The sequence below is a fragment of the Gracilinanus agilis genome, chromosome 1 (genome assembly GCF_016433145.1).
Source record: "Gracilinanus agilis isolate LMUSP501 chromosome 1, AgileGrace, whole genome shotgun sequence".
Taxonomy (NCBI): Eukaryota; Metazoa; Chordata; class Mammalia; order Didelphimorphia; family Didelphidae; genus Gracilinanus; species Gracilinanus agilis.
In genome coordinates, this window is record NC_058130.1 from 438,225,612 (window position 1) to 438,246,733 (window position 21,122).

Genomic DNA, 21,122 nt, shown 5'->3' on the forward strand with positions numbered 1-21,122 from the left:
AGCAAAGATTAAATTTAGGGGTCAAATAGAAGAAGAGAATCAAATGATCAGGGATATAATAGAAATCAAAAACAGAATTTATTGGACAAAAGATAATGAATCAAAGATAAAGGAGAAAAATACAAATGCATTTACACCAGACTTTAAACCAAACATAATGACTATAGCATTAACAAATGATAAGGAAGTTGTAACATGCAAAGTATCAGTAACAACAGATTTAAACTTAAAATCCTCAACACTTAATGAGAAGGTTCCAGATATACAAGATCATAGCATAAAGATAAAGCATACACAAAAAGATAAATTAATGACAAATCCAAATGCAACAGTTCAAGAGATAAGCTTTAAATGGGCGTTCTGAACAGTTTTACACACAGACAGGCAATGATATGAAAGAAACTGCAAAGCAACTTACAATAAAGACCATTGGGAAGGAAAGAGCATTATCCTTAAGCACTGACACAAGCAAACCTCCAAAAGAGTTGGCACATGAAAAGGTTAACTGAGAAAAGAATTGCATTGACATACTAGGATATTCAAACTTAAACCTAACAATAAAAGACTTTAAACCAAAAAAATCTCTGAGAAAAACCTTGATTCAAAACCTTCCAAACTTCCAAGCTTGTGTTACTTCAGGAATGCCTCCACCTGGAGAGAACTCTAAATGTTTAAGAGATAACCAAATAGAGGAATCCCTCACACAGAACAACGAATGAATCCATAAAATAATACAGCCAAGCCAGGGTAACAATCGAGATAACAACATGTTAATGCCATACAGAAACAACAAGGTAGGGGAATCAAATGCATTGCAAGATCAAAATGCATTGCAATCTGAGGGTCCAAAGCCAGAACAAATAGTAGTCACTTTACAACAGGAAAGGGACATGGGATATACAGAGATAGAGGCTCCAATGATTCAAGTGAATCAAAAAACAGAAACAGCTGAAACCATGAGCCAAGTCAACCAAGAGACAGAAAGCAATGAACCACACATGACTAGCATGCTACCAGAAAATGACTGAGCAGATATGGACATGGAAGCAATTTTAGCATTAGATGTAATTAATACCAAGCCATCACAACCATACCCTATTTACACAGACTCTGGTGACATGAGTTCTGATGATGAAGAGGAAATGAAAAGACTATATTGAGAAGCAAATGTACCAGTAATCAGGGTACTTAGGGTAGAGGAGTCTCTTCGATTGGCTGCAAAGCCAGAGCACAGGGAAATATTCAAATGGCATTAGTTATCTGGAGCCTGGGCCTTCTCTTTGTTTGATTTCCTGCCTAGAGGCATTCCAGTAAGAGAAAGGAGAAAATTATAAAAGGAAAGAGGCCTTGTGTATATGTAGTTGTTTATGTTTGCTATTGTTTTGGATGTGTACACTTAAAATTATACTCATTATTGGTCACATTAAAGTTCTAAAAGCTAGACTGGAAGAGAACAATAAGTAATCTTATGTATCATATTATAAATTCCTTCAAGGCAGGGATTATCTTTCTTCTAGTTTGTATCTCCAGCACTTAGCTCAGTGCCTGACACATATAAGGTGCTTAATAAATGTTCTTTTTATTGTACTGTGTATATTTGGATCAATATAAATAACACATTGGTAAGAGAATGTCCCAGGGTTGCCATGAACCTCTGTTTACCAAATGGATCACAGAAAAATATAAACTTTGTAGAGTTGCTTTATTAATCTAAGAGGAAATATGCTTTTTCTCCCCTTCTATCCCTCCTTTTTATCTCTATTCTTTCAGCTATTGGTTTATATTCTTTAAGGCTAAAGGACAGTAATTTGTAAGCTGAGCACGTTGAACTCATGGACTCCACTGCCGCCTCTCAATAGTTCAGCTGCTTAAGAAGCTGCTGCTCCAATCCCCAACTGGGCATCTCAAGGCCATTAACCAGCCATGATTGCTAGTACAAAAGCTTAAGGATCAAAGCTATAAGCCTTAGAATGGGAGTAAAGTATAAAGAAAACCAAAAGGACTTAGGACTGGAGAAGTTGAAGAGTATCTGTAAAAGGTTAGTGAAGCCTGACCTTCTAGACCTTCTATTTTTCTATCAATATCTTACACACTAGTCAATACAAAGAAAAGGGCCTAATGAGAATATAGCAAAGGTTTCTTCTGACCTACATTGTATTAATTTACTCATTTACTAACAGGATTTTTCTAATACTAGACCACCAAATGTTCATCTTTTTTTCTTCTCTCTCCACATCTATTGTCTACTATCTGATCCAACTTCATTTGGGACATTCAGTCAAAGAACATACAACTTGCAGAAGTTCAAATTGTCCCCAGGAGCCTTTGTTAATCAAGGAGTTGCTCTTAAATGTCTTTTTCCCCCCTACAGGTTAGATTTAGTTTTTAATTTATGAGATATTTAGAAAAACTTTTGTCCTTCAAAAAAATCTTGCCTCTGCATGACAACTGTATATCTTTTTTGAGCCTAGTCAAGGCAAAACTTTTCTTTTCATCATTACTATCATCATTTTAAACCAATGTAAGAAAGACTCACATGTCTCATTACTCATAGACAGAGACCACAACTGGTTTCATTTTAAAGAACTTTAAAAAGTCCCCTTTCCCTAAAAACATATTTTTTAAAAAAATATCTTTTTTCATGTGCTTGCTGGTGACTGAACTCCTTTACTTAGAATTCTTTACTTAGAATTTGACTCAGGGCTTCTCATAACTTGTTCAAATGTAAATGTCCCTGATAGTGAAAAAAAAATGAACCATAGCAACCTCAGTGTGGATAAGTGCATAATTTTATCAAAATCTATTCAGGTTTTGGTAAAGGGGAAAGTAGGAAGTACATGAAAACAACAGTCAACCAAGAGGACAGGAACAAGACCACACTGAGTGAGGAAAAGACTCCATAAAAAGAATCTGGGGACACTGGATGACAAATCCCATTCATTTCAACTCCACTCAACTGGATCTATCTTTCAGTATATGCAACCAGAAACTACCATTCACATCAAATTTATGAGTCCCACATGTTTTATTTCCTTTGCTCCCTGCAATGTCAAAACATCTATTTATTTGCCCTTAAGCTAATCAGGTCAATAATGTGAAATCTTATACTATGATTCCAAACATTTTTTTTCTTTCAAATTCAGTTACATCTTCCTAGACAGTCTTGTTCTGCCTTACTATACTCTCAACCAAGTATCCTGCATCTTGAAGTTAACCCAAAAGAAAATTTTAGCATGGGCCAACTTGCTCTAAAGAAAGTTTTCCACATTTTTGTAGCTAGAAAGCTTGAGAAAAAGCTGACAAAATTAGTAACTGAAAGAAAATATATCAAAAATACTATCAAAAACACTTCAATAGAAATATCTTATTTCCCAAATCGCTAACAAATAAATAAAAACACAGAGAGATCATTTGTGAAATAAGATGCCCCACTTTCCTCCTCAAATTTTTGTACCACGATAAGGGAAATGCCTTGGGTTGGAAGAAAGAAGATAGTAAACAGAAGTGTTATAGAAAGTAGATTGGAATAAAGATCTGTTAGTGCAAGAACAGTTGGGGATAATTCTTTATTCGTGCATTCATTCATTTATTCACCAAATGTTGCCTCAGTCATTAGAGAGACTAATAAATATACAGCTTAGAGTTAAGAGTAACAGAACAAAAGACAATATTTGAACCAAGAAGAATTTTTATAAAAGAAACTTTAAAATGGCTAATCAGATGCATAGCCTCTGTTAGAAGTCCATCGTGACTGGCTTTTCCCCTGTGCTTTATTCATCACTTCAATATTTGACTGCTAACATTTTGTGTAACCTCTGAAGTTCCCTTTCCCATCTGTCAAGGAAGGATAAGAACAGTTGTTTTTTAATCCCCCTCAAAAGGAAGTTAGAAGGATTAATGGAAAAAAAAAACCTGCTTCAGAGGTCCAAGTTCTTTAAAAAAAGATCTCTAAATATGTCATTATTATCTTTGTGTCTTGTATGAACAATATAAGAATTTTTCCCAATAAATATAAAGTTGTATTTTTCATTCAGTTGTATAGCTCTATTTTTTAATGTCATATAGCTATTAGGACACTTTTTTCAGGTTGCCATATATATGTATCATTGTTTTAACTATCCTAGAACCTTGAGAAACATATAAATTTGTGATGAAATGAAAAGAAGCATATTAAGCATGAATAATTGGAAATCATGCCGAGTATCATGCAGACATTATCTTTTATACCTCCAAATCCATAGTTTTCATTCAATTTCACTTATAGATTAGTTTCCAGGTCAGAAGCTCAATGCCAAGAGGAATAGAATATTCCCATCCAGAGTCTCTTCAGCCAGTGTGGTTTCTTAACAATTTCATTGAATTCTATTGCTCTATTTATTTTTATTTTCTCCTTTTAAGTCCAGTTTACTCTATTTCCTAATCATATTTTTATATTTGCATATATTTTAGATGCAGTAATTTCAATTTCACAGATTTATAAAAGGCATGAGCCTCTAATATTGACGATTCATGAGTCTCACAATTTTCAGTCAGACTTAGGTATATCACAGTTCTACAAAATCTGGTCAAAAATAGCATTATTATAATATGTCATGGTCCATTTAAGTATTCTACACTGGGTTTAAATGCATTGTCCTAAACTGAGAGAGCTTTGGACAGAGCAGATAAAATCAGGGTCCTGTGGGTGGGACTAGCAGGGCTTCCTGAGGGCAATAAAGCAATGTCTACACCCAGTAAGACCCTATCTAGGGGGAGAAAATGCAGTATTCCTGAGGCCTAAGAAATAGAGATTGAAGGAATTAGAAAAGCTGATTTGCAAATGGGTGTGGGGCAGAGGGAAAGAAAGCCTCCAGACAGAATGGGATGTATACCTTAATTGGTGTAAAAATAACAGTCCTTTGGAGTGGTGGAGCAATAGGAGGAGTTGGTGAAACCTCCTATTTGGATGGTATAATGAGTTTACTTTGAATCTGTTTTAGTGACCCTACAGCTGACTGGATAACTTTGCTCACTTGTCTCCACCTATTACCACTGACTAATGAGGGAGCAACTGGTTTCCCACAATTAGTAATTAGATTATAAAATTAACTCAAAAGTAATAAACTCTGATATTCTGAACTCTATTTCTGACTGCAATTGTTAAATTTAAACCTAGAAGATCAGTAAGTTTAAAGTTGTCTTCAGTAATGTCCAGGAGAAGTGGTAAGTGACAGACTTCCCCTTGGAATGTTGAGAATAAACCAGGTCAGTATCAGCTTCTTTTATATTAACTAGTTTAATGATGATAAATAAGGTAAAGGAAAGGTTGGGGTGAATAGTGAGGAAAGAGGGATTAAGGATGAATCCTAACCCTTATCTAGATAATGAATTTATGCTAAATCTTCAGTACATTCCTGAAGAAGTTGATATCAGGAAGCCTGCCTGGCAGATCTCCTGGCCAGGCCCAGAGGCCTGACTCTGATTGCTTAATGGTTTATCTCAGTTTAAGATGATTTTGATTTTATAGTTGATCTTCTTGTTGATATTTGGTAGATTTGCATATGGATGTTGAAGCTGGATGCCAATAGCACAGTTAACACAGAAGTAGCCAATGAGCAGTCTAGGTACCTAATCCTACCAGATATCAGCAACCTAGCTAAGAGGCTATCCTGAGATGATCCTGCCCTTCCACCAGCATCTCAAAATTGAGACCCTGATGTTCCAAGTTTCTCTCCTTTTATAGGCTCATCTCAACTGACTTTTGTTCTCATGCCAGCTCAATGCCATCTCTGCATTCTGTGTTCCAACTCAGTAACTGGCAATCGTGCTTGTCCAAAATGGCTTCTTGCAAAAGTATTTACATTGGCAATATTCTGAACTCAAAGTCACAAGTCAGCAAATCAAATGGAGGTCAGATTTTAGCAGGTAAAACTGTTCTGGTCAAAAGCAATTAACTCAAAGGGCAACTTAGAAGTAGAGGATGAAAGAGAATTTCTAGAACACCATCAGGGTCCCCCAAAAGACCCATTCCCTAATAATTAAAGCATAACTTCACATTGATTTGAGAAATACTTTGTTCATTCAACACAAGGGCAAATGAACAAAAATGAGCTTTTCACAATTTGACATTCTCAATTCATTCCCATTGGGAGGGAATGTAGCACACTGTAAAGCAACATCTAAAATGATAGAAAAAGAGATGAGTTCCAATCCCACCTTTAATACTCATCCTTTGTGTTAGGCAATTCTCTTAACCTTATTGGGGTTTAATTTCCTCATCCATAAAAGGAGGGAGTTGTACTAAATGGCTTCTAAGGTTCCTTTTAGCTTTGGATCTATGATCCCAGGAACAAACATTTATCAAGTATTACTATGTGCTTGGCATTAAGCTAGACCACCGGGATGTAAAAACAAAAATGGTAAAAAGGCCTTATCCTTAAGGAATATGTACTCTAAGCTACCTCTTCCATGAGACCTATCCTGATTCCCACAGTTGCTAGCATTTCTACTAATCACTTGCCCTGCATCCATTTAGTTTGTATAAATTTATTTGTCTTCATTGTTTCTACCTTGATAGAATATGTTCCTTGAAGGCAGGGATTATTTCAGTTTTATCTTTGTACTTCATTCCTTACATAGTGCCTGACATAAAGTAGATGCTTAATAAATGCTTGTTGGTTACCTGATTTATTTTACAACCTGAAAGACACTTTTGCTTTAAATGTATTTGTGTAAAATGATTTCATTAGCTCCTACAAGCCTTCTCAAGTTGTTTTTTAAACAATCCCCTTCATCATTCTTTTAGCAAAACAATATTCTATTGAATTTATATTCTACTATTTGTACAGTTATTTCTCAATTGATTGGCATCCCCTCAGTTTCCAAAGTTTGCCAATACAAAGAGAGCTATAAATAGTTTTTTATACATATAGAAGCTTTTGAACTCTTCCTGTGATCTTAGAGTAGAGATATCTCAGAGTCAAAGGGGATACACAAAATAGTTTTTTGAGTATAGTTCCAAATTGCTTTCCAAAATGGTTAGATTAGTTCTTAACTCCAGCAACAGTAAAATTTGGCATTTTCTTTTTCTTTTTTTTTTTTTTTGTCACTTTGCTAATCAACTATGATGTGGAAACTCAGTTGTTTTGATTTGCATGTCTAATTATTAGTGGAGTTAGGGAGAAAAAATATTACATAGCTACTAATAGCTTGAATTTCTTCATCTGATAATTATCTCTTCACATTTTTTGACCATTAGGGAATGGCTTTTAATCTTATAATGTGGCTCATGTATCTACATGTCTTGGAAATCAGACAATGCAAAGTGAGATAAATAAAACCAGAATAATTAATACAAAATATTAAAAATATTGTAAAGATAATCAACTTCAGAATATTTAGTAACTGACCAATACAAAGAACAACCACAATTCCAAAGTACTCATGATGAAACATGTTATTGACCTTCAGATATAGAGGTGATGATTTTAGAATGCACAATGAAGCATATTTTTTATTTCTCTGTTTTTTCTTTTTATTTTTGATACATAATGTGGAAATTTGTTTTGCAAACCTATTTGCAATGGATTTTGTTTTTTAATCAGTAGGAGGAGGGAGAAAGTTATAGGAAAGAATTTGTAAAAGAAAATTAAATAGAATTTTAAAAAGAAAAATAGATAACTGGATGAAATGGCTCCATAAATTATTAATTCCGAAGTAGTGTTAATATCTTTATGGCAGTCAAAATTATTTTTCCAATTCTCTTCTAACTTCTTATTAGTAATTTAACCAATTACAGAATATAAAATTAAACAAAAATCAATCAGTTCAAATAGCTTCAATTTTCCAAAGTTATGGTACTTGAATTTTAAGAGATTTGCTCTAATGAGTTGAGAAGGTATTACATCTCTTGTAAGAATATGATTTAAAATACTAAACACTTTTAAAGACTTGATTAAGTATTTATCTTGAAAAATTAATCTATTAACAAGGTTGTTCAGATTTATTTAAAGAATAAAGAATTATGGAATTAAAAATAAGATCTCATCTATAGCAATTTCTCTGAATTGATAAGTAAAAAGAGACAGTGTAGAGAGAGAGAAGAATATTTCTCTTACATTACAATCTTCATCTAATATATCTCCGTCTTAGGTAGTTTCTTTGACTCTGATACCATAAAGATTCAAGAGCAAACTGCTCCTACTTCTAATATTAGACCCTGCTTCTCCCCACTTTGGCTTGAAATGGGTACCCCATATCATCTCTGCTTATATTTCTCTCTAATTCCTTGAAATGAAGGGAAAACCTAGGGGACTTTCTAGCTACCCATCTCAATCCTATGAACCATATACTCATATGTGCAATGATTTTCAAAAGGGAGTGGAGGCTCAAAATCCAAAACTGTAGTAATGAACAGAGTGGCTGATAAAAGGCTGGACTTAAAGAGAGGAAGACCTGAGTTTATATTCTGCCCTATAGGCATAACTAATGTTATGTATTACTATTCTGAGCAAGTGACTTATCTTCTCTCACTCTGTTTTCTCATCTTTTAAATAGTGATAATAGTAGCACCTACTTCACAGAATTATTGTGAAGATCAAATGAGAAAATAGATGGAAAGCCCTTTGCACACTTTCAAAGTCTATATAACTATTATCTATTGTTATTTTTATTTCATAGTTTTAACTTATTTCCTCATTTTGTAAGAAATAAAACTATTTGAAGGCTATTGGGATTTTGTTACAATTCATTGGGTATAATAAACAGAAATAAAAATACACTAGCTTATCATAATCCTCACTCTCAGCTCCTATCCCACAAGGACCTGTAGGGTACAAGATATGGCACTGAGCCAATCCCACTATTTCATGCCTTTAGCCTCTTTCTTTAACCCATTTAAGCTCTCTGCAGAGGATGAGAATGGCATTCAAGGAAGGCATGGCTCTGAGTGTTTAGAGAGGGGAAGTGGCCCACTCTTATCCATCATAGGATATTTCAGAAATGATTGCCGCTGTTTGAAAGCTCATTCATGCTCAGCAGTTTATCAGGCTAAAGTCCTTTCTGTCACTGTTGTAAGAATGAACTATTATCTTCGATAAAGGGGTCATTACAGAGAGGTTCCAATGGGAGCAAATAATGAAGCCAGTGAAGTGGTCACAGTATTCAGATGTGTTCTGCATATTTTCTTTGAGCTGGAAACCAAATATATACAATGTTTACCATAATTTTAACTTTGTGTAGTGGGAATTTAAATACATATGACCACTTCATAGAATTCATTCTCTACACACTGATCACATGTGTAACACTGTGCATATATCTTATTTATTCAAACAATATGTTCCTGCTTGCCTACTTATGTGCAAGGAACCATTTCAGGTAGTCTGGAAAAAATAAATTTAAAATGAAGCCCCTGCTCTCAAGGCACATACAATATAGCAGGGAAGATTATAATTACACAAATTGTTTTAATTAAGGTTATGTTGTTGTTGTTCAGTCGTGTCTGACTTTACGTGAACCCATTTGGGGTTTGCTAGGCAGAATGATTTGCCATTTCCTTCTCCAGCTCATTTTGCAGTTGAAGAAACTGAGACAAACAGGTTTAAGTGACTTGCCCACAGTCACACTATTCCTAAATGTCTGAGGACAGATTTGAACTCAGGAAGATGAATTTTTCTAACTCCAGGTCTGATACTCCATCCACTGCACCACCTGGTTGCCCCAATTAATTATAATAATTTGTAAGTACAAGCCAGTATGTTCAAAATAGAGAAAAATCACATCTGCCTGTGTGTGCTGAGCCTTAAAGATTTCTTCTTTTGTCCTCCCAGCATTTCATTCTATTTCTGCTGCCTTCACCTTAGTTTAGGTTCTCTTACATTATATTTGAACTATTGGCATCATCTCCTAAAATATATCTTTATTCTCCAACTATACTATGTATGGGGATGAGTACTGATGTCCACACTGTTACATCTATTAGCAATTTATCTTGTGTATCACTGTTAATTAATTCTTCTCAAAGTAATAATATGACTTGGTGATTCTGAGTAATGCCAAAATGGGGACTGAGCCCTCACCCCAAGATACTGTGATTTGACCTAAGGAACGTATGAACCATCCCAGAAGAGGAGGAGAAGAGGGACCTTCAAAGCACTTGCCAATCCCATATCCAAAACATTCCCCCAATTTTTCTCTTTATCTGTAAGTTTTCAAGTCTCCCTTTTCTGAGCCAAGTGCCAACACCTTAAGGTAAGAGTATATTCCTAGTAAGTATAACTGGGGATGAGACACCAAGAGGAGAAGGAAATAGCAGAGTCCAGCTCACAGTCTTCCTCCCAGGCCCCAACTTCTCAGAAAGGTCTAAGATCTGAAGAGTAATTGGGACTCACTACTAGACCAGGCTGAGTAGTAATTGGGAAGTACAAGGGAAAACCACAACTGTTTATCTAGTCCAAACAAGAAAACAAATCTGATTTGTACACAAGTGACTAGCCAGAACCTGTGGAAAGAGTTAGTCATTACTTAATATTCCAGGCTCCTAATGAGCAGAGAGTGGCCTTAAGTCTGGACCGAGACTACAAGTCCTGTGTCTCCCAGGAGGGCCAGAACTGCAGGCAAAGGCCCTGGGACTCTGCACAGGCTATATCCCACATTACCCAGAGCAAGCCGAACACTGAGATACTGGCTAAAAAGTGAGCTAGTACATCAATTCGTGTTACCCAGCTAGGATTAAGGACTAAACCTTGAGCCTAGAAAAGAGCACGAAGCCTAACCTCAGGCCCAGATTAGCAGCATTGGATCTCCCAAAGGATCCAGATCTGGACTCATCCCTCAGGGCTCTAAATATATATGAAAAGGCAAACAGAAGTGAGCAATTAAAAGGGATTGAATATTTACATGAAAATGTATGTTCTCAACTCCAGATTTTGGAAGGGATAGACACTAGTTATGATTTTGAAATAAAAACAATTTCATATTTATCCTTGAATATCTTTATGGAATAAAGCAGCCAATTCAAATGATTAGCAAGTGAGCTAGAATGCTCCTTGGTTCAATTTCAACAACATGACAAAGTATTGACCTGAACATTACAGTTTGACCCAATTAAATTACTTTTCTTCCCTTATCTCATATTACTTATAATACATTGCTCTTATCAAATGAGAGGGCTTGTACCATCTGGGAAATTCTAAGATACTACTTAGGACCCAAGGCTTTAAGAATAATTGTCTTTTAGACCACAGTACCATAAATCAATGAAAAACCACACTGAGGAAACAGATCAGTAGCATCAAGGTTTTATTAATTTCATTGGAGGAATCAGATATTTTCACACTTGTCTATATAAGCACACAATACTTCAGAAAACAACAACAACAACAACTGTTTGACATGGTGGCAGCTAAATGGCTTAATGGATTGAAACCCAAATCCAGAGATGGGAGGGCCTGGGTTCCAGTCTGGCCTTGGACATTTCCTAATTGTGACCCTGGACAAGTCACTTAACTCTCATTGTCTAACCCTTACTGCTCTCCTACTTTGGAACCAATACTCAGTATTGATTCTAAGATGGAAGTTTAGAATTTGTTGTTGGTTTTTTTTTTTTTTTTTTTAATAAAAAATATCCATGGTCTATTCTAAATAAGGTTTCCTTTACTTTTATAGTATGGAGGTTTCTATAGTGACAAGGAAAGGAGTTTGATATTTACTGGTATGGAATCGGTAAAGTTTTTTGAGAGCAGAGGAATAACATGGATGAATGAATGAAATAGTATTTAAAATAGTATTTATTAATTGCTTATTATCTACTAAATACAAAAGATAGCCCCTGCCCTCAAAGATCTTGTATTCTAATAGAGAAACAACACTGTAGAGAAGTGATAAGAATGATGGCCTGGACAATCAATAGGGAAGTCTTTTGACATGTCCATTACACAAAAAAATGGTAATGTTGATTTGATTAAAGTTCTCAGAGCAATTATTGAAAAAGTGGATTCAGGGGCAGCTGAGTAGCTCAGTGGATTGAGATCCAGGCCTAGAGACAGGAGGTCCTAGGTTCAAATCCGGACTCAGACACTTCCCAGCTGTGCGACCCTGGGCAAGTCACTTGACCACCATTGCCCACCCTTACCACTCTTCCGCCTAGGAGCCAATACATAGAAGTTAAGGCTTTAAAAAAGAAAAAGAAAAAGTGGATTCGTAGTAAGAGAGATGGCAGAATGGGAAATGATAGAATTGATGACAGATGGGCTCAAAGAGAACAGAACTAGATGGTTTCGCTCCTCTCAGGTATCTAACATGATCAGATCTATGTATAAAATGATTATTCCAGCATGGTATAAGGATAGGTGGAATGAGAAGAAAGGACAGCCAGGAAGACTTATTAGAAGGCTATTGGAACAGAAACAGTCTATGACTGTTAGGCTGGTGGTACTGGAAATAAAAATAAGAAAATAGGTTTAAGGGGCATTATTGAGAATCCATCACTATGGCTGGGTGATATGCTGGCCAGGAGCTCAAAGGTTTTCTATTCTAATCCCCTCATTTTGCAGATGAGGAAGCCTAGAAAGGCCTAAGATCACAAGAGCGATAAGAATGTCAGATACATCTGATTCTGAGTAGTAATTGGGAAATAGAAGGAAAATTACCCCTATTCATTCAGTCTCAAATAAGATTGTGAATCTTTCTTTTTTTTTTTTTTTTTATCATCCACATTTTTATTTATTTATTTTTTTGTTTATTTAGTTGGATTTATTTTTTAGAAAAGTTAACATGGTTACATGATTCATGCTCTTACTTTCCCCTTCAGCCCCCCCCCCAGCTCCTCCCCCCAGCATACTCGGTGCTAATTTCCACTGGTTTTAACATGTGTCATTGATCAAGACCTATTTCTAAATTGTAGATAGTTGCATTGGTGTGGTCGTTTCGAGTCTACATCCTCAATCATGTCCACCCCAACCCATGCATTCAAGCAGTTATTTTTCTTATATGTTTCCTCTCCTGCAGTCCTTCCTCTGAATGTGGGTAGCTTTCTTTACCATAAATCCCTCAGAGCTGTCCTGTGTCATTGCATTGCTGCTGGTACAGAGGTCCATTACATTCTATTTTACCACAGTGTATTGGTCTCCGTGTACTGATTGTAAATCTGACCTGTATCCAAGTAACTAGACCAGAAACTATAGGACCTGTAGGCCCAAGACATTGACTTGGCCTTTAGGACTCCTTAATAAAGAATGGACTTAGGTCTGGGCCCATATCATCTAACTCTGAATCTTTCCAATGCAATGTAATAGATATGTAATTTTGGAAAGTGAGAGGAGTTAAAGAAAATATGAGGTTTCAACAATGGGACCCTACATGAATGATGGTGCCATAGCAAGGAATAGTCATCAAGAGGAAGAACAGATTCATGAAGAAAGATTCTTTTTATAAATCTCAGTTTTAAACAATGATTTTATGAAACAAATTAACAATTATTAGTATTATTTCAAATCTACATTGTATTCCAAATAAATTTGTATTTACTTTGGATAAGTTTTTAATTATCTTATATTTGCATATGTTTTCTACCCATCTATAAGGGAAACTCCTTGAGACAAGATTGTTTCATATTTGTCTTTGTATTCCCAGAAATTAATGCTGTGCCTTGCATATACTAGGTGTAACAATAAAAAGGGCTAGTAGAGGTGACTTTAAGGACGTGTCACTCTGAAACTGAGTGACCTGGATGGTCATGCCACCCCATAGGAGTTGGAGGCAAATCTTCCCTATAAGACGAGGTATGTGGTACCCCAATCCAATTCTGAATAAGGATGGGGTTAACACAAATCTCCCCTCAATCAGTTAATTTCACAGTGGGTGGTCTGGCTTTAAGATGGAGGCAGCCAGACCAAGCTGTGTTTCCCCTCTCCCTTTTTGTCTCTCAGGCACCCTGGAACACTATCTGACTGATGAGTGGCTTTTATCATTTGCAATTCAGGCATTGGGAAAAGGGGTGAAGGGCAGAGGTATTTGGGGGTGCTCTCTTCTCTATTTCTATGGGGTCTGTCACTTAGGAAGGAACCTTTGGGGTTCCCACTCCTAAGCTTCTTCCCCTTCCCCTTCTCCTGTTTCTATTTCTATCCTTTTCTGTTTCTATCCTTTTCTATAATTGTAAGTTTTGACTGAAAGGAGGTCTCTCAGGAAGGTTGAGTAATGAGAGAAGGAGACTAAGAGATCACTCCCAAAATGGAGTCCCAAAACTTAGCTAACTCGATGGTTGAAGTCTTGATGGGTGAGATGAGATGGAATGGTTTTGGGTTTCAGTTTCCAAAGAAACTCAGGAAGCCCTCAGGATTGGATCTGAGCTGGGATGTCCTCCTCCTCCCTCTTCTCAGTCCCCCACTAGAAGGCCTCTCCTCTCCCTCTCTTCTCCAGAGATTCTTCCAGAATCCTCTCTGGTCTCAAATGTCAGCAACTGTCAGCAACTGCCTTCTCTGGCTCCTTTGGTCCCATCCCCCTTGCACACATCCCATCCTTACATAGGTGATCAATAAACATTTTTTAACCAACCATTTGATAAGTAGAAATATCCTGAAGCTAGAAATGAGAGATTAGAGGTTAAAGTAGAAGCCAGGCCTATAGATAAATTGTTAAGTTATCTTCATTAACATTATAGTCTAAGTCAAGAGAGTGAATGACTATCAAGGGAAAGTATGTAGGAAAAGAAAATTGGGCCAAGGGCAGACTCAGAGTTAGAAGGAGTATCAGAAACCACCTAGCAACCTACTTGTGACCTAAAACATCTTCTAGAATCTTCTATACATCAGTAATCAGTAGTCATCTAGCCTTATCTTGAAGACCTCAAGTGAGAAGGAATCTATTACATGAATCTACCTCTTTCATTTTAGATGGCTCTAATTAAGAAGATTTCCCATTAAATTCAACCTTAATCTGTGTGCCTTCCTATGAATTTGTGTTAGCCTTCCCCCAATTCCTTCTAATTCTGTTCTCTGAGCCCAACTCAAACAAAGTTTAATCTCTTTTCTACAGAGGAGCTCTTTAATTATTCAAAGACAAAGCCAGGAAAGTCCCAAATTTTTTCTTCTTTAAATTGAACAACAAAAATACTAACAATTTACATTTTTATAGAAAGCAGAAGTTCAAAAACATCCTCCTCACAACCACTGTCTTATGAATGATTATCATTTCCACTTAGAAAAGAAAACTATGGTTAAGAGATGTGTAGTGACTTGACTAGGAGTGCATGGCTCAAAAGAAGAATATGACAGATTATGTAATGACATAAGGAAAAAGAAAAATCCTTATCAATGCATAAGACAAGTGCTGAAAAATGAATTGGAAGAGAGAAGTCCCAGTACAATGTATTCTTATTACCAGTGGATTCAATTATACACCATTGAATCAGGAACTTTTAATAGATCAGTGTGAGTACATTCAATTACCCTGTAATGTTGAGTTTACTAATTGTCTATATCAGGTGACTATGTAACCCTAGAGGGTCCAAGAAGAGATTTCAGAGGCAATCAACATGGATGGGAAAAATAAAATTATTTTTAATACCTCCTAACTGAAATGTAGATAATATTTCAGTTATTTAAATTATTATTCTTAGGAGTCCATATGGTTTCTACCAAAGGAGTTCATGATGCCCACATAGAAGGTTAAGAACCCCGTGAACAAACGTGACAAGCATATTGGCCTTCAATCCTAAGAGATATCAAACTGCAAACACTGAAATGACCCTTACTTAAAAGTCAAAATAGCATGAAGATGAAGAGTAGAGTGGAAAACTATAGGTAACTACAAAAATCTATCTTATTAAGGTTGTACTTACCAGACCTGCTTATGGAAAATTTGTCATGTTGAGATCCTTGGCCTCAAAAGTTTTTTCACTGTAGAGGTGTTATTTCTCTCCATTTCCCTAAAAGCTCTCACACCTGCAATCTGACCTGCTGCCAAGTATAAACCAGGTGAAACAAAGGATCTTTGAAGTTACTGTCTTTGATTGATCTCACCATCATTTCCTCTCTCCTTTGGTGCCTAGAAGTCCAGATTCACCCTAGCTGCTTTTAGAGGCAAATAATCCAACTGACCTGATATATTACTTGATCAGTATAAAAAGCAAATGATAACATGCTGGCTTCTTGGATGTCTAAACCTTGTATCATTATGGGCTCTTTAGATAATGGCAAGGCCCAAGAATAACTGAGGTAACTAATCCTTTGTCTCTTCTGACAGAAATGCCAGGTTTTAATTTTACTTTCTTTCTTGATATAAAATTCTTACCCATGGGGAAAATGTGTCTTTGGTAACATCTGGCCATTTAAACAATGATTTTCATTTTTGTTGTTGTTTCTCTTTTTCCTTTTTTATATCTGATTTTAATTTAGCCATACTACTCTGGCCTCATCATCTGTGGATGTTCTAGGCAAGTTTCTTTTATGTTTTGATTTCTTCCAGTTAATCATTTGGAAGAAGTGAAATGTGTGCTGGGAAATTATATTTTGAAATAGAAATACACTCATATTAGTTAATCAACTGAAAGAAATCTTCAGGGATTTGGTTGTTGTGGGCCAAATATAAATGAGCAAGAAGCACTCATTTGATGTTACTATGAAATTATACTTAGCTCAGTTCTTGGTTACCTTGGAGATCACCTCTCACCCTCACACATACTAGTGGCAATTAGGATGAACTGTTGTGTCTTGATTAATAGTCCCTAGATAAGACTCTCAGGCAACCAGGATCAGGGAAATTATGATGAGGACTAATATTCTGACATTTCCTTGCTCTTCTTGTATAACAGAACTCTCTACTGTCAAACTTCAGAGCCCAGTGCCCAGCTTCTATTCATGCAGAATCCCCCAACAAGTAAAATTCCCTTATAATATGTATAACCATCATTCATTATAGTACATATCTAAGAAAGGCCTGACAGGTTGACTTTTCTATAGTGCAGAATGAATAATAGTATTGGAGAAATGCTATAGGAGAACTTAGGTCATATCTCCATGCCCTGTCTAGGTTTATACAGGAGAAAGCAACATGACTGAGGTTCACCATTCAACAGATTTTTATTTATTGAATGTCTATAACATGAGACACTTCTAGCTGTTGTGAGACATATAAAATAATCTCCACATAAATTATGTTTGTTGTTGCTCAGTTATTTCAATCATATTTGCCTTTTTTGTGATCTGATTTGGAGTTTTCTTGGAAAAGATACTTCAGTGGTTTGCTATTTCCTTATCCAATAACTTATGTAAAATAATGGAAATGGTGGGCATAAGAATCATTGTAAGGTAAAATGGATGTGGCAACTGATATAAGAGTAGCAGAGGGGCAGCTAGGTGACTCAGGGGAAAGAGAGCCAGGCCTGGAGACAGGAGGTCCTGCGTTCAAGTATGGCCTCAGATACTTCCCAGCTGTGTGACTCTACGTAAGTCACTTAACCCCAGTTGCCCAGTCCTTATTAATACTTAGTATCAATTCTAAGACAGAAGGAAAGGGTTCTATGGCTGGGGGGAGGGGAAAGAGTATCAGAAATATTGCAATTAGGATTAAGATTAGAAGAGTGTAGTTGTTTAATTTAATGTGTGCTAACATGGTGGATACCAGAGGCATTTTTGGAAAAACAATGACCCATAGCCATTCAAAGATGTGGCAATAACAAAGCTATCATTAAAGAACTTCCTTGGGAAATCACTGAAACCCATTTTTCCCTAACTTTGTTATTTGTAGAACCTTGTAATATGTATAACCATCAGTCGTTATAGTATGTATCTCAGAAAGGCATGATTAGTTGACTTTTCTATAGTGCAGAATGAACAATAGTATTGGAGAAATAATATAGGAGCACTTATGTTATTTGTAGAACTGTGCTTTATATTGCTCTCCTAGTCCTTCTTCACCTGTTGGGAGCTGATGTTCCTGATAAGGATGGCTTGGATCAGATGTGCAAGCTAATCTTTTTTTTTCCCTGCTCTTTTTATCACAGCTTGGTCCATGCCTCTTTTCCCTAGAAGGTATTTTCCTATTTGACTCTGGAAATGATATATAAAATTCATGGAAAATCAAGTAGGCCATGTTAGCTAAAATGAAACCTAGAATTCATGAAGGGGATTATCATGAAATCAACTCAAAAATGTACCTTGGAATTACATAGTAAAGAATTCCCAAGGCCAAGCCAAGAATTTTGTATTTTAGCCTAAAATCAATAGGTAGCCATTGAAGGATCTTAAATAGGTAACTAGGTGAACCTGAACTTTAAGAAAATTATTTTTATAGCTTTCTGAATGACAGACTAGAAAGGAGAGAGGCTGGTTGTTATAAATGTGCTTAAAGGACTGTTATAAAAGTCTTGGTTAGAGTAGATGAGTTAGAACTAGGACATTGGCCTTGTGAGTAAAACAGGGGCATGGCCAACAGAACTCTTCAGTATGGCCCAAGCCAGATTAAAATGTAATTGGAAAATGTATTTTTTTCAAGAATACAATATAACATAAATAATGTACATTTGGGGTTTTCTAAGGCACTATGAGGCCAGCAGGATTCCTTTTCTATTTTAGTAGAAGATGTTTAGAAGAAATTTTATAAAGGCAGATACTAAATAATAATAAGAATGCTTAGCACAGTGCCTGGCACATGAAAGACACTTAATAAATGTTTGTTGATTGATTAGTAATGATGATGTTGATGATTGTAGTCTATCTCACCCATGTGTACACACCAAGAAGGCTACAGAAATATATATCCCTTCAGGTTAAGTTTATCATGGAATGTTTTATGGAAAAAACATCATTTGAGCTGTATAATGAAGGACAGGTGAGATTTCATTAGACAGAAATGAGAGAGGAAATTTCAAGTATAAAAATGGCAAAGCCAAGGTTAAATGTAAGATTATGAAACCATCGCAAGATGGTACATGTACACTAGGGTAGTATGATAGTGAGGGCTTCTATAAAAAATTGCCTCCATTCATAGATTCCACTGCCTCACCACCTGCTCACTCCACATGCCCTTATAATCTGGTTTCTATTCTCATCATTTTTCTGAAACTAATTCCAAATTGCCTAATGATTTCAAAAATACCTAAATCAATAACCTTTCTGAGTCCTCATGATTCTTTTTTTCTGCCACAGTTGCCAATGTTAACCATCCCTTCCTTTTTGCTTCTTTGACTTCACCTTTCATGATTTTGTCATGATTCTTCTTCCACCTCTCTTTCTAAGTATTTTCCCCTGTTTCTTAGTCCTTTTCCTGCATCCTACATGTGGACATTTCCCAATAATCTGTCCCTTCTCAAAGCCCTTTTTCTTAGACAAAATCTGCTTTGGTTGTCACCTCTATACAGCTCTCATATCTATAACTTTACTTATCTCTTTTTTAAATCCAGACTTAAATTTCCAAATTTCAAACTATTTATCTCTACCTGGATATCTGCTAGGACCTCAAAATCAATATGTCCATAACGGAAGTCATGATCTTCCTTAAAAAATGATTGTCTCCCAATATGGTTTAGTACAAAGAATAGCAAATATATAGTTGGAGAATCCTGATTAAAATCCTAGGTCAGCGATGGGCAAACTTTTTAAAGAGGGGGCCAAAGGAAAGGAAATGCTCATCTGTCAGTTTGTTTCTAAGGCAACTCTTTTGAAGTTTCATTGTATTGTATCCTACTAGTATATGTCAGATTAGGAATAATGTCGAGTTGTGGGATAGAACATTTCAGGGGGCCACATCTGGCCCGTGGGCAGTAGTTTGCCCATCACTGACCTAGGTCAATTAATGATCAATCTGTATTATCTTATATGTCATTTCTCTAGACCAAAATTTTCTTATCTAAGAACAAGGGGTTAAATTACATCCTCTCTCAGGTTCTTTCAAGCTCTAAATCTACAATCCTATTGTTCCATCATTTATCTAAAGACCTAGACTCATAATCCTGTCTAATTTATCCTGAAAGATTTCTTAAGTAACCTTCTTCGTGTTCTAAGTATTCCTATATTAAGAGCTTACTACTGGCCAATGTGCTAATTACTGGAAAGACTCCTAATTACCTAAAAAATTAAATAAAAAATCTTTAACCTGGCATCAAGATCCCCTACAGTCTAGAAAACATTTCTAACCCTGTTTCATGCCCATATATTCTCCTTTTTGGCAAACTAAAATCTAATTATTCTTAGTCTCCCTTCTGGATTTTGAACAAGTCAATTCCAATATATGTGAAAGAATTTCTCCACATCTCAACCAAAATCTTTTTATCCTTTCAAGATTCATTTTAGTTGCCATCTATTCCTTGAAGTCTTCTTTGATCTTTCTGGAGTGACCTTTTCCTCATTCATCTCATCTGATCTGCCCCATGCACTTACCTCTTTTGAATTTACCTCACTGTTATTTGCATACATGGTAATATTACAAGACACTTTGCTCTCACAAGCCCTTATATCTATAGGCACAAAGGAGGACCTCATGACAATTTCAAATCCCAAAGCAGTCACTAAATTAAGCAAGGCGTTTAAGTTAATGGAGCCTTGGTTTCTTTTTTTGCACAACACTATTTTTAGCTTTAGGATTTCATAATCTACATAGCAAGTCCAAACTCTTCGATTTCCATAGTGCCTAGAAAGATGTCTTGAACCCCATGAAAATTCCATAACTGTGGACAATGCAATTAGTAGCAATGGATCCTAGTAAAAATAGCATTTCTATCTATGATAATTATCAAATTCTTTACAAAAGCAGTTTTGGGGATTTGGATAGTGGAAAGTACTCATTTAAATGTGCCCCTGGACTTGGAAGCTCAAAGATGGAAATTGGTAATCTTGTGTTCCTTAGGCAGATTGGTTCTGTGGTGGCACTAGAAGTAGTAGCAGGTTTCACTCAATTTTTCTAATTCTGACTGGTATTATGAACTAGAAAAGTATAGAACTTGTAACATTTGCCTCATAGGAGTATGATAAAGCCAATTTTCCTCTTTGTGATTTTATCTTATTATGTTTGACATTCTGTGTCTGAGCTCAGTTATTAGCTAACTGCTCATGGCCGTGAACTAGGTGGATGATATTCAGCAGAGCACACATGCACAACAAAAGATACATGAAAAATTAAAATGACAAGGTTCATTTAACATAGCTGCT